This window comes from Rhinopithecus roxellana, chromosome 9 (genome assembly GCF_007565055.1).
Source record: "Rhinopithecus roxellana isolate Shanxi Qingling chromosome 9, ASM756505v1, whole genome shotgun sequence".
Classification (NCBI taxonomy): domain Eukaryota; kingdom Metazoa; phylum Chordata; class Mammalia; order Primates; family Cercopithecidae; genus Rhinopithecus; species Rhinopithecus roxellana.
Window position 1 is genome coordinate 75,394,111 of NC_044557.1, and position 19,499 is coordinate 75,413,609.

The following is a 19,499-nucleotide window of genomic DNA, read 5'->3' on the forward strand; positions in this document are numbered from 1 at the left end:
ACAACAAAGAATGTCTGCCTGTCCCCAGCCACTCCCATTCCCACTAGGCTAATAAAAATCCAGTGACAATGATAGTAAAACACTGGTGAGAGGTAGAGAAGGAGAGGTCTTGTAAGACGGCCATCTCTGAGATGCTAAACATAGGTAAGACCTAAAGCTAAGGGTAGAGCAGACATTGAGTAAAAATAAATATTTCATCAGAGTAGCTCCTCCCATTTCAAACACAAATTATTTCTATAAGAATTTGACATCTGGAAGTGCTAAGAACAAATGTAAAAAAGGCAAGACTTGAGAACTGGTCCATTTCCTAATCATAATAGCTCAAATTCTTACATTAAGTAACAATTGAAAAAGAGAAGGTATAGTCATTTGTAGGCATAAAAGCTGTTATTTCATTTACTGTAGTTCAGTTCAACTTATGTCATAAAAAAGAAATATATGAGGCATATGTAAGTCTAAGGAAAGCAATATACATCCAAGATCCAAAGTCGTATTCAGATACAACACCAATGCAGGATCTCCCTCTCTGTGATAAATATGTTGACATCTTTCAGGGAAGGTACAAAACATGCAGGATCATATGGGTAATGTCAGCAGGGATATGAAAATTATAACAAATAATTAAACAAAAATTATAGAAGTGAAAACACAGCAACACAGACGATAAACGTGTTGCACTGGTTTGTGATAGTTTCATGTGTTGAATTGGCTAGGCTATAGTATCCAGTTATTCAATTAAACACTAATCTGGGTGTTGTTCTTGAGTATTTTATAGATGTAGTTACAATCAACAATCATTCCACTTTAAGTAAAATAAATTATCCCGAATAATTTAGATGGGTATCATCTAATCAGTTAAAAGCCATGAGAGCAAATAGGTTTCACTGTGGAAGACTGTAGCCTCAGCTCCTGCATGATAGTATATACCTTAATGGCTTACCCCACAGATAGACTTTGTTGTAAAACCTTCCACACATTCTCTACTCTCCCCTCTCTTCACTCTTTAACTCCGACTGATTATACTTCTCTCACTGATGCAGGGCTCATTAATGTACTCAACACATGTGAACAAAGAATAAGTGACTCTAGGTTAGCAGAAGTTAGCCAAACTGAAACAGGTCCAGAGATAATAGGGATATGGGGCAAAATAGGGCATCCAAGAGCTATGGGAAAATGTCAGGGGAGGTACAGAAGCACTAGTAAAGGCTATGTTCCTGCGACCTAGCAACATGATGCCTATGTGATTGTAAAAAAGAATAGGGTGGAAGAAATATTTGAAGAAATAATAACCAAAACATTTTTCAAAATTACCGACAGACAACAAACTGAAGAATCAATACCTTCAGAGAGCATCAAGGCGTATAAAACATAGAGGAATATCATTTTTAAATAAATAATATCAAAAAACATATATAAATCTTGAAGGTAGCCAGAGGAATATAAGAGAATATATTTTTAAAAAGTGAGAATGACCCCAGATATCAAAAACCATGTTGTCTAGAAGACAATATATTGACATCTATAAAGTGCTGAAAAGAAAAACAAAAGAAAACCTGTCAACCCTGAATTCTATATCCAGTTAAAATATCTTCAAATGTTAAAAGGAAATATAGACTTTAATGTTTAAAAATGAATAAAGACATTCATTGGCACAACACCTGGATCAACACAAAGAAACAGAGCATGCTAGTAATGAATTAAATAAAGGCAATATAAAGTATGTTCTTTTTATTTCTTAAAGCTATATTTTTACTAATTTTAGAAGATAATTATCTATGGAAAATCATAAAAAACAATTTTGTGTTTATGAAAATATAAATATAAGATGCATGACACAAATCAGACAAAAGATATATAAAAAGAATTGAAGATACAGTGGTCCAAGAACCTTAAACTACATGGAAAGCATGATAAAATCATTTTCAGGCAGCCTGAATAAATTACAGAGTAGCTGAAGTCAATACAAGGACTAGAGTATGGCAACATTTTTAATTCTATCTTCTCAGCCTAAAATAAATTAAACAAGATCTCCTTGCACTATCTTCTTACAGTATCTCCTTAGATTGTAATTTGTCCTTAAACTATCAATTAACCTATAAACAATTCTGCAATTGTAGTATCTACTTATAACTAGTGGAACTGAGGCACAAGCAAAAATGTACTTTGTATTGGTTTCTTGTAGGGCTTAGTCTAAAGATACTGGAATGCAGCTAACATCCAAGGCTCTGGAATATGATGACAAGCATTGTTAGGACTGTCAGTTCAGTGGAGCAACTAGATCAACTCTACCAGAACTGTGTTTTCATGACTGTATTTTTCTTTTCTTAGTCTTATTATCATATGGTCTCAATATAGAACCCATATCTTTGTGGCAATGTCTGCATTTCATTATGGAGAAAGAAGAGGAGAAAGGTGTTTGACTATATAAGAAAAATTTAAAACATCCCAGGATGAGTATATCAGAAATCCTATCAGCCAGAATCTAGCTACTTGGTCATCTCTTGCTGGAAGCTTAGAAGAAAGAACTTAAAAATAGATTGGATTAGGGCCTAACAGTGTCTGACACACTATATTTCTACAAGGTGTGTAAATTTGTATCTAGTTTATAATCAACAACATAGACCTTACAAAATGTATTACTATGTATAACAGAATTTGTTTTATTTTCATTGGTCTCCATCAGCTCCCTTTTCATTTGATTATCTATTTTTGTTTGCATGTCAAAATGAAGAATAGATTTTAATATCTTTTATTACTATGAAGATATAATTTTTACTGTATAATTATTATTAAAACAATTTATCCTAAATCAAAATCATTTGATGATATATCTTTATTTTCTTGGATTTCTTCATCTTTCACTTGTATGGCTTACATGTAAATTCAGTGTAACTAATATTATAGAAAACTTTTGTTGTGAGATATAAATAGCATTTCTTTCTTTTAAATTCTATCACTATGTCATAAGTATCTATACTTAACTAAGGTATACTCCATGGATTGAAATCAGTAAAAAGCTCTGCTAGCTGGGGCTGCTACTTACCTTTCAGCTTCTAAAAATACACTAGCATCCTTGGCATGGATGTCTGATTTTCTCCTGTTGTAATTCACTGTCGTAGAGAAAAGTACAGTTGAAGAAACACACTATTATTTTATTCTTTCCAAGTCAAATATTGGAGATTTGCTATTTGTAACCCTGATATCTACTTATTTCAAAGCCTATTTGTTTAATTTTCTTTTTACTATATACAATAGTATGTTTTCTGAAAACAAATTGACTTTTTACATTTGGAATGTGCTTCCTGTAACTAGCAGCTGAAAGAAAGCGTCTGTCACATTATGTCAGCTTTTCCTCTCTGGTCCCGGAGGGGGATGTTCTGAATCATTAGCTTATAATCAGTTTTTTGTTTTTAATTAAACATCAGCTGTATGATTGAGTCAGGCAGAAATAGGATTTTGCTCTTGGTCCCCCAAATAAATAGATTTATGGAAGTAATGTTTGGCAAAATATTTAATAGGCTAATAATAATAAATTTTATAAGAAAAGCACCACTTGGAGATTTCCATACATTAATTACTTTTAGGAAAGAGATAGAGTTTGAATTGTGTAATGTTAAACAAAATGTTATTGATCAAATCATTCTATAATTCAGATTTCAATAAGTAAAATACATAAGTTGATTTTAATTACTCATTCAATTTTTTCTTTATTAATTTATTCAATCAATTATTTATTCAATCAGACCATTAGCAAATTTGCTAGGCTACATCAGTATGCTGGTGTATATAACTGTACATGTGTGCATGCATGTGTGCATATGCATAACACCTGTAGTATATTTCTACATTCAAGAGTTGCAGATGAAATCTAAACTAGTATAAATTATACAGTTCAAATAAAGATTGTGCCATCTACTAATAAATGCCCAAGAAAACACATTTTTATTCAGCTCCGTTTAAACATAGACACAAACATTTAACAAGCTTTGTGCTTAATGAATAAGTGAAACATAGACATTTATAGAGAATATTTACTTGCAAATAACCAGTAGTCTATCAAAGAAAATATAGTTTTAAATTCTTTTGAATAAATCTACCAAAACATTATTAATCTTTGGATGGAATGTTTTTATTGATATATATATATATATATATATATATATGATGAAGAAAAACAGTATACAAGTACGAAATTATAAAAGTCAACACTAATCAGATTTAATAACTAAACTATATCTATATCTATATCTACCTATCTACACACACACACACACACACACACACACACACACACACATAAACAGAAAGAGCAAGATAAAAGTTAGGAAAACTGATCATCAACAGCAACAACAACAAAAAAAATCAGCGAAACAAACCTACAAAATATCAGATAGGAAACGGAAACTCAAAATAGAAACTAATACGTTAGTAAATAATAGAGATTTTAAGTATCTTATTCTGAAAAAAACATCAAACAGATCCATTTGATTTACTTTAAAGTAAAATAGAAAGCACAGTGTTCTCTAGACAATCATGTCATCTGCAAACAGGGACAATTTGACTTCTTCTTTTCCTAATTGAGTACCCTTTATTTCTTTCTCTTGCCTGATTGCCCTGGCCAGAACTTCCAACACTATGTTGAATAGGAGTGGTGAGAGAGGGCATCCCTGTCTTGTGCCAGTTTTTAAGGGGAATGCTTCCAGTTTTTGTCCATTCAGTATGATATTTGCTGTGGGTTTCTTATAAATAGCTCTTATTATTTTGAGATACATTCCATCAATACTGAATTTATTGAGAGTTTTTGGCATGAAGGACTGTTGACTTTTGTCAAAGGCCTTCTCTGCAGCTATTGAGATAATCACGTGGTTTTTGTCTTTGGTTCTGTTTATATGCTGGATTACATTTATTGATTTGCGTTATGTTGAACCAGCCTTGCATCCCAGGGATGACACCCACTTGATTATGGTGGATAAGCTTTTTGATTAGCTGCTGGATTTGGTTTGCTAGTATTTTATTGAGGATTTTTGCATCAATGTTCATCAGGGATATTGGTCTAAAATTCTCTTCTTTTATTGTGTCTCTGCCAGGCTTTGGTATCAGGATGATGTTGACCTCATAAAATGAGTTAGGGAGGATTCCCTCTTTTTCTATTGATTGGAATAGTTTCAGAAGGAATGGTACCAGCTCCATTGTCTCATCCCAAAATCTCCTCAAGCTGATAAGCAACTAGCATGGGTTATGAATATATGATGAGAAGTACAATGCCTCCTCAGAGCTGTAGGTTACTTAGAAAGAATCTTTACTTGTTTGAGAGACATTGTTCATTCGGAAGTTTGTTAAGCAGCTATTATTATCCAATACAAACTTTAGCAGTCTCAGGATACAAAATCAATGTGCAAAAATCACAAGCATTCTTATACATCAATAACAGAAAAACAGAGAGCCAAATCATTAATGAACTTCCATTCACCATTTCTTCAAAGAGAATAAAATACCTAGGAATCCAACTTACAAGGGATGTGAAGGACCTCTTCAAGGAGAACTACAAACCACTTCTCAATGAAGTAAAAGAGGACACAAACAAATGGGAGAACATTCCATGCTCATGGATAGGAAGAATTAATATTGTGAAAATGGTCATACTGCCCAAGGTAATTTATAGATTCAATGCCATCCCCATTAAGCTACCAATGACTTTCTTCACAGAATTGGAAAAAAAAACTACTTTAAAGATCATATGGAACCAAAAAAGAGCCCGCATTGCCAAGACAATACTAAGTCAAAAGAACAAAGCTGGAGGCATCAAGCTACCTGACTTCAGACTATACTACAAGGCTACAGTAACCAAAACAGCATGGTACTGGTACCAAAACAGACATATAGACCAATGGAACAGAACAGAGTCCTCAGAAATAATACCACACATCTACAGCCATCTGATCTTTGACAAACCTGACAAAAACAAGAAATGGGGAAAGGATTCCCTATTTAATAAATGGTGCTGGGAAAACTGGCTAGCCATAAGTAGAAAGCTGAAACTGGATCCCTTCCTTACTCCTTATACAAAAATTAATTCAAGATGGGTTTGAGACTTAAATGTTAGACCTAAAACCATAAAAACCCTAGAAGAAAACCTAGGCAATACCATTCAGTGTGGGGAAAAGAAAGATCAGACTGTTACTGTGTCTATATAGAAAGAAGTAGACATAAGAGACTCCATTTTGTTCTGTATTTGAGATGCTGTTAATCTGTGACCCTACCCCCAACCTTGTCCTTGCAAGAGACTTGTGCTGTGGTGATTCAAGGTTTAAAGGCTTTTGGGCTGTGCAGGGTGTGCTTTGTTAAAGCCTGAAGGCAGTATGCTTGTGAAAATTCATCACCATTCTCTTAATCTCAAGTACCCAGGGACACGTACACTGCCAAAGGTCACAGGGACCTCTGCCTAGGAAAGCTAGGCATTGTCCAAGGTTTCTCCCCATGTGATAGTCTGAAATATGGCCTTGTGGGAAGGGAAAGACCTAATCATCCCCCAGCCTGACACCCGTGAAGGATCTGTGCTGGAGAGGACTAGTATAAGAGGAAAGAAGGCCTCTTGGCAGTGAAGATAGAGAAAAGCATCTGTCTCCTGCCTGTCCCTGGGCAATGGAACATCTCTGAGTAAAACTGGATTGTATGTTCTGTTTACAGAGAAAGGAGAAAACTGCCTTAGGGTGAAAGGTGGGACTTGTTAGAGCAATGCTGCTCTTTATGCACTAAAAAGGTTTATGGAGATGTTTACATATGCATGTCAAGGCACAGGACTTTTTCTTAAACTTAGGTCACAGAGATCTTTATTCATATGTCTTACTGCTGACCTCGCTACAATGATCCTATAATCCTGCCACTTCCCTTTTTCAAAGATGGTAAAGATAATGATCAATAAATACTGAGGGAACTCAGAGACCAGTGCCAGGGTGGGTCCTCTGTATGCTGAGCACCGGTCCCTTGGGCCCACTTTTTCTTTCTCTATACTTTGTCTCTGTGTCTCATTTCTTTTCTCAAGTCTCTCGTTCCACCTAACGAGAAACGCCCACAGGTATGGAGGGGCAGGCCACCCCTTCAATTCAGGACATAGGCATGGGCAAGGACTTCATGTCTAAAACACCAAAAGCAATAGCAACAAAAGCCAAAATTGACAAATGGGATCTAATTAAACTAAAGAGCTTCTGCACAGCAAAAGAAACTACCATCAGAGTGAACAGGCAACCTACAGAATGGAAGAAAAGTTTTGCAATCTACTCATCTGACAAAGGTCTAATATCCAGAACCTACAAAGAACTGAAACAAATTTACAAGAAAAAAACAAACAACCCCATCAAAAAGTGGGCAAAGGATATGAACAGACATTTCTCAAAAGAAGACATTTATGCAGCCTACAGACACATGAAAAAATGCTCATCATCATTAGCCATCAGAGAAATGCAAATCAAAACCACAATGAGATACCATCTCACACCAGTTAGAATGGTAATCATTAAAAAGTCAGGAAACAACAGGTTCTGGAGAGGATGTGGAGAAACAGGAACACTTTTACACTGTTGGTGGGACTGTAAACTAGTTCAACCATTGTGGAAGACAGTGTGGCAATTCCTCAAGGATCTAGAACTAGAAATACCATTTGACCCAGCCATCCCATTACTGGGTATATACCCAAAGGATTATAAATCATGCTGCTATAAAGACACATGCACACGTATGTTTATTGAGGCACTATTCACAATAGCAAAGAGTTTTAACCAACCCAAATGTCCATCAATGACAGACTGGATTAAGAAAATGTGGCACATATACACCATGGAATACTACACAGCCATAAAAAAGGATGAGTTCGTGTCCTTTGCAGGGACATGGATGCAGCAGGAAACCATCATTTTCAGCAAACTAATGCAAGAACAGAAAACCAAACACTGCATGTTCTCACTCATAGGTGGGAATTGAACAATGAAATCACTTGGACACAGGAAGGGGAACATCACACACCGGGGCCTGTTTTGGGGTGGGGAGAGGGGGAGGGATAGTTAATGGGTACAGCACACCAACATGGCACATGTATGCATATGTAACAAACCTGCACATTGTGCACATGTACCCTATAACATAAAGTATAATTTAAAAAAATACAGAAAAGAAAACACAATGTTCAAGTACATGCTATTAAGAATTAAATGTTATGTAATTCTATACCAGGAAGATATGAATATTTACTCAAATCTATAATAATTAAATTCAGAACTCAAAGAACTCTATTTTTTTTCTCAGAAAATAAAATGGAAAAAACCAGTTCAACATTTGGCATAAAATGAAGTGATAGAAACCCTTGAAGGAAATGATTAAAAAATTGCTTTTTTTTTTTTTTTTTTTGAGATGGAGTCTTGCTCTGTTGCCCAGGCTGGAGTACAGTGGTGCTATCTCAGCTTGCTGCAACCTCCGTCTCCTGGGCTCTAGTGATTCTCCTGCACCAGCCTCCTGAGTAGGTGGGATAACAGGTGCCCGCCACCACATCTGGCTAGTTTTGTATTTTTAGTAGAGATGGGGTTTCACCATGTTGTCCAGGTGGGTGCAATAAACTATTTTTATGACTTTGAATTCTTATGGTAGTTTTTAGTAATGGTAACAAAGATATTTGTATATATTCAAACTCATCAAATCATACTTCCAAAACATCATCTTTGCTTACAAAATATACTTTAATGTAAGACCAAGGTTATTCTACATAGCATGACAGCATATCCACTAAAATATTCTCCCTTCTCTAATTCTCACTAAAATAACAAAATATTTTATACAAATTTTACATCCTGACATTTTCAATATTACATATGTAAACTTTTATTACATCTTTATATACTATTGCCATAGCGTATAGTATATTGTAATATCTTTTTTTCTTACTATGCAGATATACTTTTTACTACATATTATTAGTATGTATTATGGGTGCACCTTAGTCTGCTAGCCTATGTTCTACCTTCTGGGTCAGCAGCTTACTTTTCACTTGTATTCATTCTGTCTAGGATTTATCATAACAAGTATTGTTTCTGTTATCAGTTAAGATATTTTCAGCTCAGAAAAAGAGAAACTGGCTCAATGATCCCTCCAAATGTTCGTTTCTTTTTTTGTCATATTGTTTATTTGTTTGATTTTTGATCATTTGTTTCTGCTTTGTTTTGCTTTGTTTTACTCTTGTTTTGTATGATCTTAAGCTTGCTTTCCCTGGTGGTTTTAGAATGGCAGCCAGCAGAGTCTGGAGCTAAATGCTTTTGTTACAAGTCCAGAAGAAATGAGAGGGAAAACAAATGAGCAAGACAAAAAAAAAAAAAGTAATCATAAAAGTCACCCAAATATGCCTGAAGCATGAGTTGTAAAGCCTCCCACTGAATCAAAGTGCAAAGATTTAAGCAGCTTTACTAGAAAAATTCCCAGTCAGAGTTTTTTTAAGAAACAATTATCCTTTTTGTTTTAGGAATAAGATGTCACCTTATTTCTCTGATTATATTAATTGTATTCATTTTAATATTTTAGCATCTATTTTTATGGTTTTTCTTTAAAATGCTGATGCTGCTTTTTAATTTTTATCATTATTTTTCTCTCCAAAGTATATTGATTTCTTTAATAATGACCTCTGTGTAATCTCTTTGTAGTTCCATTTTGTCATCAATTGTCTTCTACTATTGTTTCCACAATTCACCATTGGGGTTTTCCTTCTGCCAGGTTTCTTATAAATTTGTAAAGCATAGAAACATGCCTTTATGGGGTGCACCTTAGTCTGCTAGCTTTTGAGGGTATTCACTCCTCATTTGTACTGAAAGTGGACTTCCAGGGAAGAGTTATTTCTTAATAATACAATATGCCATATTCAGTGTGCTCTTCTAGAGGTAGCTACCTTGGTCTCTGATGTCTATTCCAATTTTCTGTGTGAATGGTGGGCAGAGATAGACTTAGGCAGGAGATCACTGGTTGGCGGTACTCACGGTAATACTCTGACAAACATTGGCATTACTCCCGGCCCATCTTCTTGTGCTTATAGTAGAACATACCTAGTGTTCCCACTTTTATCTTTCAGTAATTGCTCTCAGTTCCTGGGCTCCCTGGTGTTTCCTTTTCTATTTAAGAAAATTATTCTGTTCTTTCAAGGCAGCAAATGTATGGTGGAGCAGCTTCAGTAGCTATTCAACAAATTAGTATAAAGCAGAATTTCTTAAATTCTTAAATACAAAAAAAGTAAACAAATATACAACATTGAGGTTATGAAGATCTTCCTAATTAGAAACAACTTTTGTAAGAACAAAAGTTCTTATAAATAAACTTAAATAATAAATAATACACTAGCGAATATATTGGCAATTAGCATGCAGAGTTTAATATCCATGACGTATGAAAAAAAAACATAGGCAAAATCTATATTAATAGAAACATTTTAAATAGGATATCCAAAAGGTAAATTAAAATATGAAAAAGTAATATTCAACTCCAGGTTTTAAATTTTGAACAAAATGTGCATCAATCTTGCCTTTGTGCAGTTTAGTTTACTGAGGAAAACAGAAATGTAAGACAATATTTTATTATAATCATTATTGGCAAACTCCTATCCCTTCATAAAAGTTGCAGATACAGGATATTCATTCTCTGGAAGAGTTTTTTTTTTTTTTTTTTTTTTTAAATTAGAAAATAGAATACAGTGGAGAGAGACAGATGATACCATTTCTGCTCTGTCTTTTCTACCACGCATACAATGTATCAATGAAAGCAATAGATGAGGAATCAGATGTACCCATTTCTTCCAAATTTCTGGCAGAACTACTAATTGGTAAATTGTAATGACATATACTAAAGTTTAAAAAGATAGTAAGATACTTGGGGATTAACTTTGCGGTTTTACTTCTAGTCATGTCAATTTGTAGATGAGACACAGGGTGCATACATTTTTATTTAGTGCAATAAACTAAGTCAAGGAAGAACAACATAGGAGGAACCATAACATACATGTTTTGAGTGCATTTTTTTGTGTGGACGCAATTACCTTGATTTTGGTAATGGTATCAAAGATACTTGTATATATCCAAACACATCAAATTATACACAATAAAATGTGTAGTTCTTTATATATCAATTATACCTTAAGAAAGCTGTTTAAAAACAAATACTGATGGAATTATTAAAATAAATAAATTTGTAAAGGACAAAATACCCTCAAGATTTGGAAGATAACTGAGTTTTTATTTGCCCCCAAGAAGAATCAATGAGATCTATAAATGCCCCAGAAGAATAGCTGTATTTGCCCATTGACGTCAGTGTTCTTGAGTAAAAAAGCCTAACACCCGTGCACAAAGGGTTCTCAGAGTGTAGAAACATTTCTGTAGCATCAGAAAACCAAAAAAAAAATAAAAAAAAAAAAATTGTGATACTGCTTTTATAATAGCTCCTCAAAACAACAACAAATTTTAATCTGCCAAACAAAAGCACAAAAGCAACAACCAAAAAACATTTTTTTTTTTTTTTTTTTTTAGACAGTCTTACTCTGTTGCCCAGGCTGGAAGGCAGTGGCATGATCTCAGCTCACTGCAACCTCCGTCCCCCAGGTTCAAGCGATTCTCCTGAGTAGCTGGGATTATAGGCGCCTGCCCCTGCGCCCGGCTAATTTTTATATTTTTAACAGAGACAGGATTTCACTGTCTTGGCCAGGCTGGTCTTGAACTTCTGACCTCGTGATCCACCTGCCTTGGCCTCCCAAAGTGTTGGGATTACAGGCATGAGCCACCGCTCCCAGCCAACCAAAAACATTTCCCACTAGAGAAGAGACATGACTGAATTTAGATCATTTATTAAAAGGTATATGGTAATAGAAATCAGAATTTTAAAGGGAAAGAGAAAAGGAGTCATAAAAGTAAGGATATAATCAAAACAGCTTATTATTACAGGAGGAAGGGGATTTTAAATTAGAAGGAAGACTCAATAATGCTAAATACTGTATAGAGTGATGAAAAATAAAAACTCCAACAGACTATTTATTATGGTCTTTTAGATCATACTTTGATCTTTGAAAATCACTGGTGTTCATTTAAAGCATTTTGTTCATTGAATGGTCAGAGATCTGTTTGCAAAATGTATTAGACCATTTTTGCATTGCTATAAAGAAATACCTGAGACCAGGCATGGTGACTCAGGCCTGTAATCCCATCACTTTGGAAGGCCAAAGTGGGCAGATCACTTGAGGCCAGGAGTTCAAGAACAACCTGGTCAACATGGTGAAATCCCATCTCTACTAAAAATACAAAATTAGCCCACTGGGTGTGGTGGCACACCCCTGTAGTCCCAGCTACCAGAGAAGCTGAGGCATGAGAATCACTTGAACCCAGGAGGCAAAGGTTGCAGTGAGCCGAGATTGCGCCACTGCACTGCAGCCTGGGCTGGGTGACAGAGGAGTGAGACTGTCTCAAAAACAAAAACAACACAAAAAAATGGAGACTAAGTAATTTATAAAGAAAAGAGTTTTAATTGACCCATGGTTCTGCAGACCATACAAGAATCATAGTGCTGACATCTGCTTCTGGGGATGGTTTAGGAAGCTTACAATCATTGCCAAGGCAAATGGCGAACAGGCACATCACATGGCCAGAACAGAAGCAAGAGGGAGAGGGTGGGATGGTGGGAGGTGCCACACGCACATTTAAACAGATCTCAGAAAAACTTACTATCAAGAAAGCAGCACCAAGCCACGAGGGATCTGTCCCCGTGACTGAAATACCTCCAACCAGGCCCCACTTCTAGCATTGAAGATTACAATTCAACATACGGTACATCACACAAAGATTAAAGATAAAGTAACAACAAAGTAAGAAACAGTACTTACCAGATACATATATGGAAAATCCAGCGATCAAAGAGAAAGTCTTGATGATAGCTTGATGAGATAACAGGATTGTATAAATGTTCTGTTTAGAACAAGGCAGCCATTCTACTGAATTGTGATGGTCAAGAAAAAAATAATGGAGGAGAAGTGTCTTAAATATATAGGTTAAAATAGAGTAAAGTTGGATATTTAATCCCTTAAGGAAGACTTAGATGTTACCCCATGGAACATTACATACATTATCAAACAATTATGACACCCTTTATTATTCATACCAGGAGACTTTTAAGAGTGAAAGCAGGACAATTCAGTTTTATACTGAGACAGACATGACCCCAGATTGTTCAGTTACTGAAACCATATGGTCCTTTACTAATACATCACACCATAGTTCACAGTATAGCTCAGATTTGATCTGGCAATGAGTAGCAAGCCAGTAACTAAATCTTTGTTTTCTTCTTCAGCACTGCTTTTCTAAGTCTCACTTGGAGAGCTGTTGTCTTGAGGCCTAGCAATGATGTGCTGTGAGCACAAATGATGTGATGTACTTCCAACACTGGCCTAGAAAAGTCTTCTGCATGCTGTCCTTGAGTTTCCCATTTGGTGACCTGAGTTTCTTTAAGGGCCTGATATTAAAATAGTGAATCCACTAGGTTGAACTAGCATGGGTTATGAATATATGATGAGAAGCACAATGCCTCCTCAGAGCTGTAGGTTACTTAGAAAGAATCTTTTACTTGTTTGAGAGACATCGTTCATTCGGAAGTTTGTTGAGCAGCTATTATTATCCAATACAAACTTATTCTCAATACAATCCTTCAAACAGTCGCTACCCACAGATTAAAGTGAATATGAGGGCAAAACTCTATGACCCATTTTGATCATAATGGAAGAGATGGAAAACACAGATTAGTCTTTAAAAAGTAAAGACACACCTTATCTATGATAAAGGATAAGCAAAAGGCAAAATACTGCAGAGAACAAAAAATAACAGAGCCAAGAATGTAATTTAGGGTACATGATTTTTTGTTGTTGTTGTTTATCCTACAGAAACAGACTGAGATTAAAGTTTCTACTCAAATAATCACATTTTAAAGGACACATTCTATAGGTATATATAGTTTATTTTTTTAATGTATTTGTGTCCACCTTAAGAATTGCTGAACCTGCTAATATTTCAGTGTCTCATTCTGTCTTCTCATATTGTTGACAATTTGAATGCAATATGGTAGAAAATTTGAGTGACATTGACCTTAACAAATTGTCACTCTGGTTAGAAATTTTCTACTGGGAAAGACGGTTTTGTGTTGGGTGTAGTGTGCTGAGAAAGGAACCAGAGAAAAGGATGCATTCATGTCCTTTGTAGGGACACTGATGCAGCTGGAAACCATCATTCTCAGCAAACTATTGCAAGAACAGAAAATCAAACCCCACATATTCTCACTCATAGGTGGGAACTGAACAATGAGACCACTTGGACACAGGAAGGGGAACATCACACACCCGGGTCTGTCGTGGGGTGGGGAGAAGGGGGAGCGATAACATTAGGAGATATACCTAATGTAAATGACGAGTTAATGGGTGCAGCACACCAACATGACACATGTATACATATGTAACAAACCTGCACGTTGTGCACATGTACCCTAGAACATAAAGTATAATTTTAAAAAAAGGAAAAAAGAGAAAGGAACCAGAGATATATGGGAATTCTGTATATTCTCGATTTTACTGTGAGTCAAAAACTGCTCTAAAAACTAAGATCTATTACAATATTTTAAAATGCATGGCAAACCAAAACATAAATTGAAGCATGTCAAAAGATTGTCACTTTGAATTAAATTTTAACAGCTGCTTAAAATATTTGATAGTTTAAAATATAGATATATATTAATACAATATCTCAAAAATTACAGAATATAGTAAAGGGGGAAACAGGAAAATGATCAGCTATAAAAATGGTATGTTTTTCAGTGTATTTTTGGATAATAGGGTGGTTTGTTTACTGTTGTTTAATGAGCACAAAGGTGCGTGCATTGTGCCCCTTATTCAAAATGCTTAGAACCAGAAGTGCTTTGAATTTCAAAAATGTTTGCAATATTTGCCTGTACATAATAAGACCCAAGTCTAAACATAAAATTCATTTATATTTTATAAACAACTTATATACATACCCTGAAGGTAATTTTATATAATATTTTAAGTAATTTTGTGCATGAAGTTTGTGGTATGTACTTACGTGTTGAATTTTCCTCTTGGGGTGGTCATGTTAGTGCTCAACAGTGATTTAGGGATGCTAAAACTTTATCATTTAGTTAACCTGGTGGCAACTTATACAACCCTTGTATTTTGTAACACATTCACAGATCTCCCATTTTGCATTTGTAGCTATATTTTATCTGTCATAATTAATGAAGCTCCACATGAATTTGCAGCCTTTTTGTAAATTATTAGAAATGATACATAATTCATGCATACATTCTTTAAGAAGCCTGTCACCTTTAATCAAGTTCATCATATTTCACAAGTCTATGACCTTGTGAATTTCATCTACTTTTTTTATTTCTTCATGCCTCATTTGAATAATCATCTATCAAACTAAATAGACACAATTTCCTCCATAAAATTTATAAACATTCATCAGACTATGAAGAAAGGTCTGTTTTGAAGTCAAGAGGCACTTTTCCTTACTGGTTACATGCCTAAATGCATTGACTTGATTCTGAATGCCATCACTGGGCACTAATGACTACAGTACTTGAAGATGCAGTGCAAAGAAGTCACAGAGTAAAGGCAAAATATTTGAACCAAAAATAAAGTTGAATTAAATATATGCTATTAAGAATACAAACAGTGAAAAATAGGGATTTGTAATCATGAAGATATGGACATGAAATTTGAAAAAAATCATTGATTTCTATTTGCTAGATTAGCAGTCTTCTTAGGAATTCTGTTGGAGCCAGGGTACAGTTTAAATAAATATAATTTAAAAATTATAATTATTGATCAAAGGATGAAAACATTTTTCTTCATCTTCATTATATCTTTCAGGAATGGCAGAACAATTCTTAAGAGGAGTTGGTCTAATTTTCTAAGTTCTAAGAACTTTCAAATTATAATATATCAGTAAATGAAGATAATTACAGATTATGGGCTAAATATGCACCTTGCTCAATTAAATTTGTTATTTTCATGTGACTAAAGGATGAACTATGAACACAGGTTTTTCATTTTATAGTGTCATAGACAAGGCATACGAGTAGAGATAGAACCAACTCAATACCCCAACGATGTAGAGAAAAAAGAGGGAAAAACCTTTTGCTTCCATTAAATCTTGGATATTTTATGCCTATGTGGCATTGGTAAAGTACATTGGTTGCTCTGAAATTCATTTTCCTCACTAGTAAAACTTGTCAGTGATATCACCAACATGGAGAACTAGAAAGCCCTTGGTTTCCTTATCCCACAGGCACACCAGTTTAGTAATATACAGAATATTCTATGTATTAGAAATTCAGAGACCAATTAAGAGGCTCATGCTCTATGAGCAAGTGTGAAACCAACCATCAAAACTGGTAGGAAAATTTGTAAAATTATCTCACTATAACTTTCCCCTCAGTACATTGCCAAACAATTGCCAATTGTTTGGCAATTGCCAAATTGGGCGAAAACTGCTGGCTCTCAGAGTCTTCTTGGGGAGAGAAGGAGATAACTGGAATGTAAGTTCAATATTTTGACTCTTGGGAGACTGATCAAGGGACTGGTTTCTGTCTTGCCTGAATCTGAGAGCTAACAGAAAAGGGCCCATATTGGAAACTGCTGAGAGCCAAGGTGATGATTTACCAGTATGCACTCATCGGCCATTGCTCACACTGCCAACTCAGCATAACAGGATCAGGAAAATTATCAGGCCCCAGATTCTCCTCATACTTCCTGATTCCAAAACATATTACATAACTACAGTAATTGAATTAGTATGATGCTGGCATAAAGACAGAGTAATGTAACAGAATAGAGAGACTAGAAATAAGGTCATACATATACAGTTAATTGATTTTTTAACAATGGTAAAAATAATACACAATAAATGTAAGACAGTTTCTTCAAATATTGTTGTGAAGACTGTATATCCATATTCTAAAGAATAAAGTTGGATTTTTATCTTACCACACACAAATATCAACTCCATAAAAACTTTAACATAAGACCTAAAACTCTAAAATTTCTAAAAGAAAACATGAGAAGAAAGAATCATGACATTGAACTTGACAATCATTTCTTGGCTAGGTGTCAAAAGCATAGGCAACAAAAGCAAAAACAAAGAAGTGGGACCACATCACACTAAAAAGTTCTGCAGAGTAAAAGAATAATAAACAGTGAAAGACTACATATAGAATCGGAGAAAATAGTTATAAACTCAAAAGGGTAAAAACTCCAAAATAGGTACAAAAGTCCTACATCTAAATTTTAAAAACCAGTGTACTTGAGCCTACGGTGGTGAGGCTAGCTGGAACTCAGGTTCCAACCTCTGCGATGGATGATACTCCTCTGGTTAGGGTTAGTTTAAATGCTCCCTCTGTGGCCAGTGGCTGAATCCTACCCTGTGTTGCTTTCTTCTGTGACTGAGCAGTACCGAGTTCCAATGCAAAGTCCCATAATCACTTCACTCTCTCTTCCCCAAGCACACTGATTCTCTTCCCCTGCTGTGTGGAACTTTTGGAGAATGGGAGAGAGGTGGTTGTAGAAAATTTGAAATTGTCTTTTCTGTGCTCTTCACTGCCCTTTTCCTTGAGATGATGCTATAAGGTGAGTGCAGAAGTATTGCACTTTTTGCATTGTTGGAATTTGATGTTGGAATACATATGTAAGTAAATGTGTTTATGTTATACATCATCTTAATGGGCACTTCTTGCTTGCTTTATTTATTTATTTATTTATTTGCTAATGACTTATTATTTGCTGTTTATTTTATGTTTATTGTAAACCGTGTAAATGATGTGAGACAAAAAGCAAAGTCAGGCTATTTTCTTATTTGAGTTCAGAATGGGTCATAAAGCAGTGGAGACTACTCTCAACATCAACAACACATTTGGCCCAGGAACAGCTAAGGAACATACAGTGCAGTGATGGTTCAAGAAGTTTCGCAAAGGAGACAAGAGCCTTGAAGATGAGAAGTGTAGTGACCAGCCATTGGAAGTTGACAATGACCAGTTGAGAGCAATCATTGAAGCTGATCCTCTTACAACTGCATAAGTAGTTACCAGAAACTGAACGTTGACCATTCTATGGTCGCTTGGCATTTGAAGTAAATTGGAAAGGTGAAAAAACTCAATAAGTGGATGCTTCATGAGCTGAGCGAAAATTGCAAAAAATCATTATTTTGAAGTGTTTTCTTCTCTTATTTTATGAAACAACAAGCAATTTATCTATCTTATTTTGACGTGCGACAAAAAGTGGGTTTGTACAACAACTGGCAATGACCTGCTCAGTGGTTGGACTGAGAAGAAGTTCCAAAGCACTTTCCAAAGTCAAACTCACACCACAAAAAGGTCATGGTCATTGTTTGGTGGTCTGCTGCCAGTCTGATCCACTGCAGTTTTCTGAATCCCAGGGAAACCATTATATCTGAGAAATATGCTCAGCATATCGATGAGATGAACTGACAACCGCAATGCCTGATGCCAGCATTGGTCAACAGAAAGGGCCCAATGCTTCTCCACGACAACACCCAACCATGTGTTGCACAACCAATACTTCAAAAGTTGAACAAATTGGGCTACAAAGTTTTGCCTCATCTCCCATATTCACCTGACTTCTTGCCAATCACTACCACTTCTTCAAGCATCTCTAGACAACTTTTTGCAGGGAAAATGCTTTCACAGCCAGCAGGATGCAGAAAATGGTTTCCAAGAGTTCACTGAATCCCAAAGCACAGATTTTTATGCTTTGGGAATAAACAAACTTTTTTTTTCGTTAGCAATATGTGTTGATTGTAATAGTTCCTGTTTTGATTAATAAAGATAAGTTTGAACCTAGTTATAATAATTTAAAATTCATAGTCTGAAACCACAATTACTTTTCACCAACCTAATAAAACCAGATACTGTGATTACCCACTTAATTTTTGGTTCTTGTAAAGGTGTTTTCTTGTGTGGATACTTGCTCAATTTGGTATTTCTTTGAGGGAGATGATCAGGGGAGATTTCATTCAGCCATCTTACTTCATCTCCCTGACTGCCAATTGACTTTGAAAAGACATATAGATAGATAAATGTAAATATAGACTTAGTATAATACAGATACGGATATAAATAATTATTAGAAATGTTTTCTACAGATGATGATTTTGAGGGATATCTGGAAAATATAAAATAATTGGAATCTGCTTATAGGAATAAAAGAAGAAAGAAAGAAGTAAAAAAGAGATATGAAAAAAAGAAGAAAATAAAATTGTGATTCTAAACAGATGTATGTACAGAGTAGAGAGCTGCTGTAGGGTAGAGAGCTGATCTTCTCACAGGAGACCTGGACACCTTAGGGCTCTAAATTTACAGTAACTAGGAAAGAACAGTGAGAAAATGTCATATTAATAAACTATCCATGAGATATA

The 19,499-nt window shown here is 35.1% G+C and overlaps 1 long non-coding RNA gene across 1 annotated transcript in view; it reads right to left on the bottom strand.

The window, feature by feature from the left end:
- LOC104657131 overlaps positions 1-19,499 on the bottom strand; it is a 140,123-nt gene that overhangs the window by 24,844 nt on the left and 95,780 nt on the right. The gene's annotated exons all lie outside the window — the stretch shown is intronic.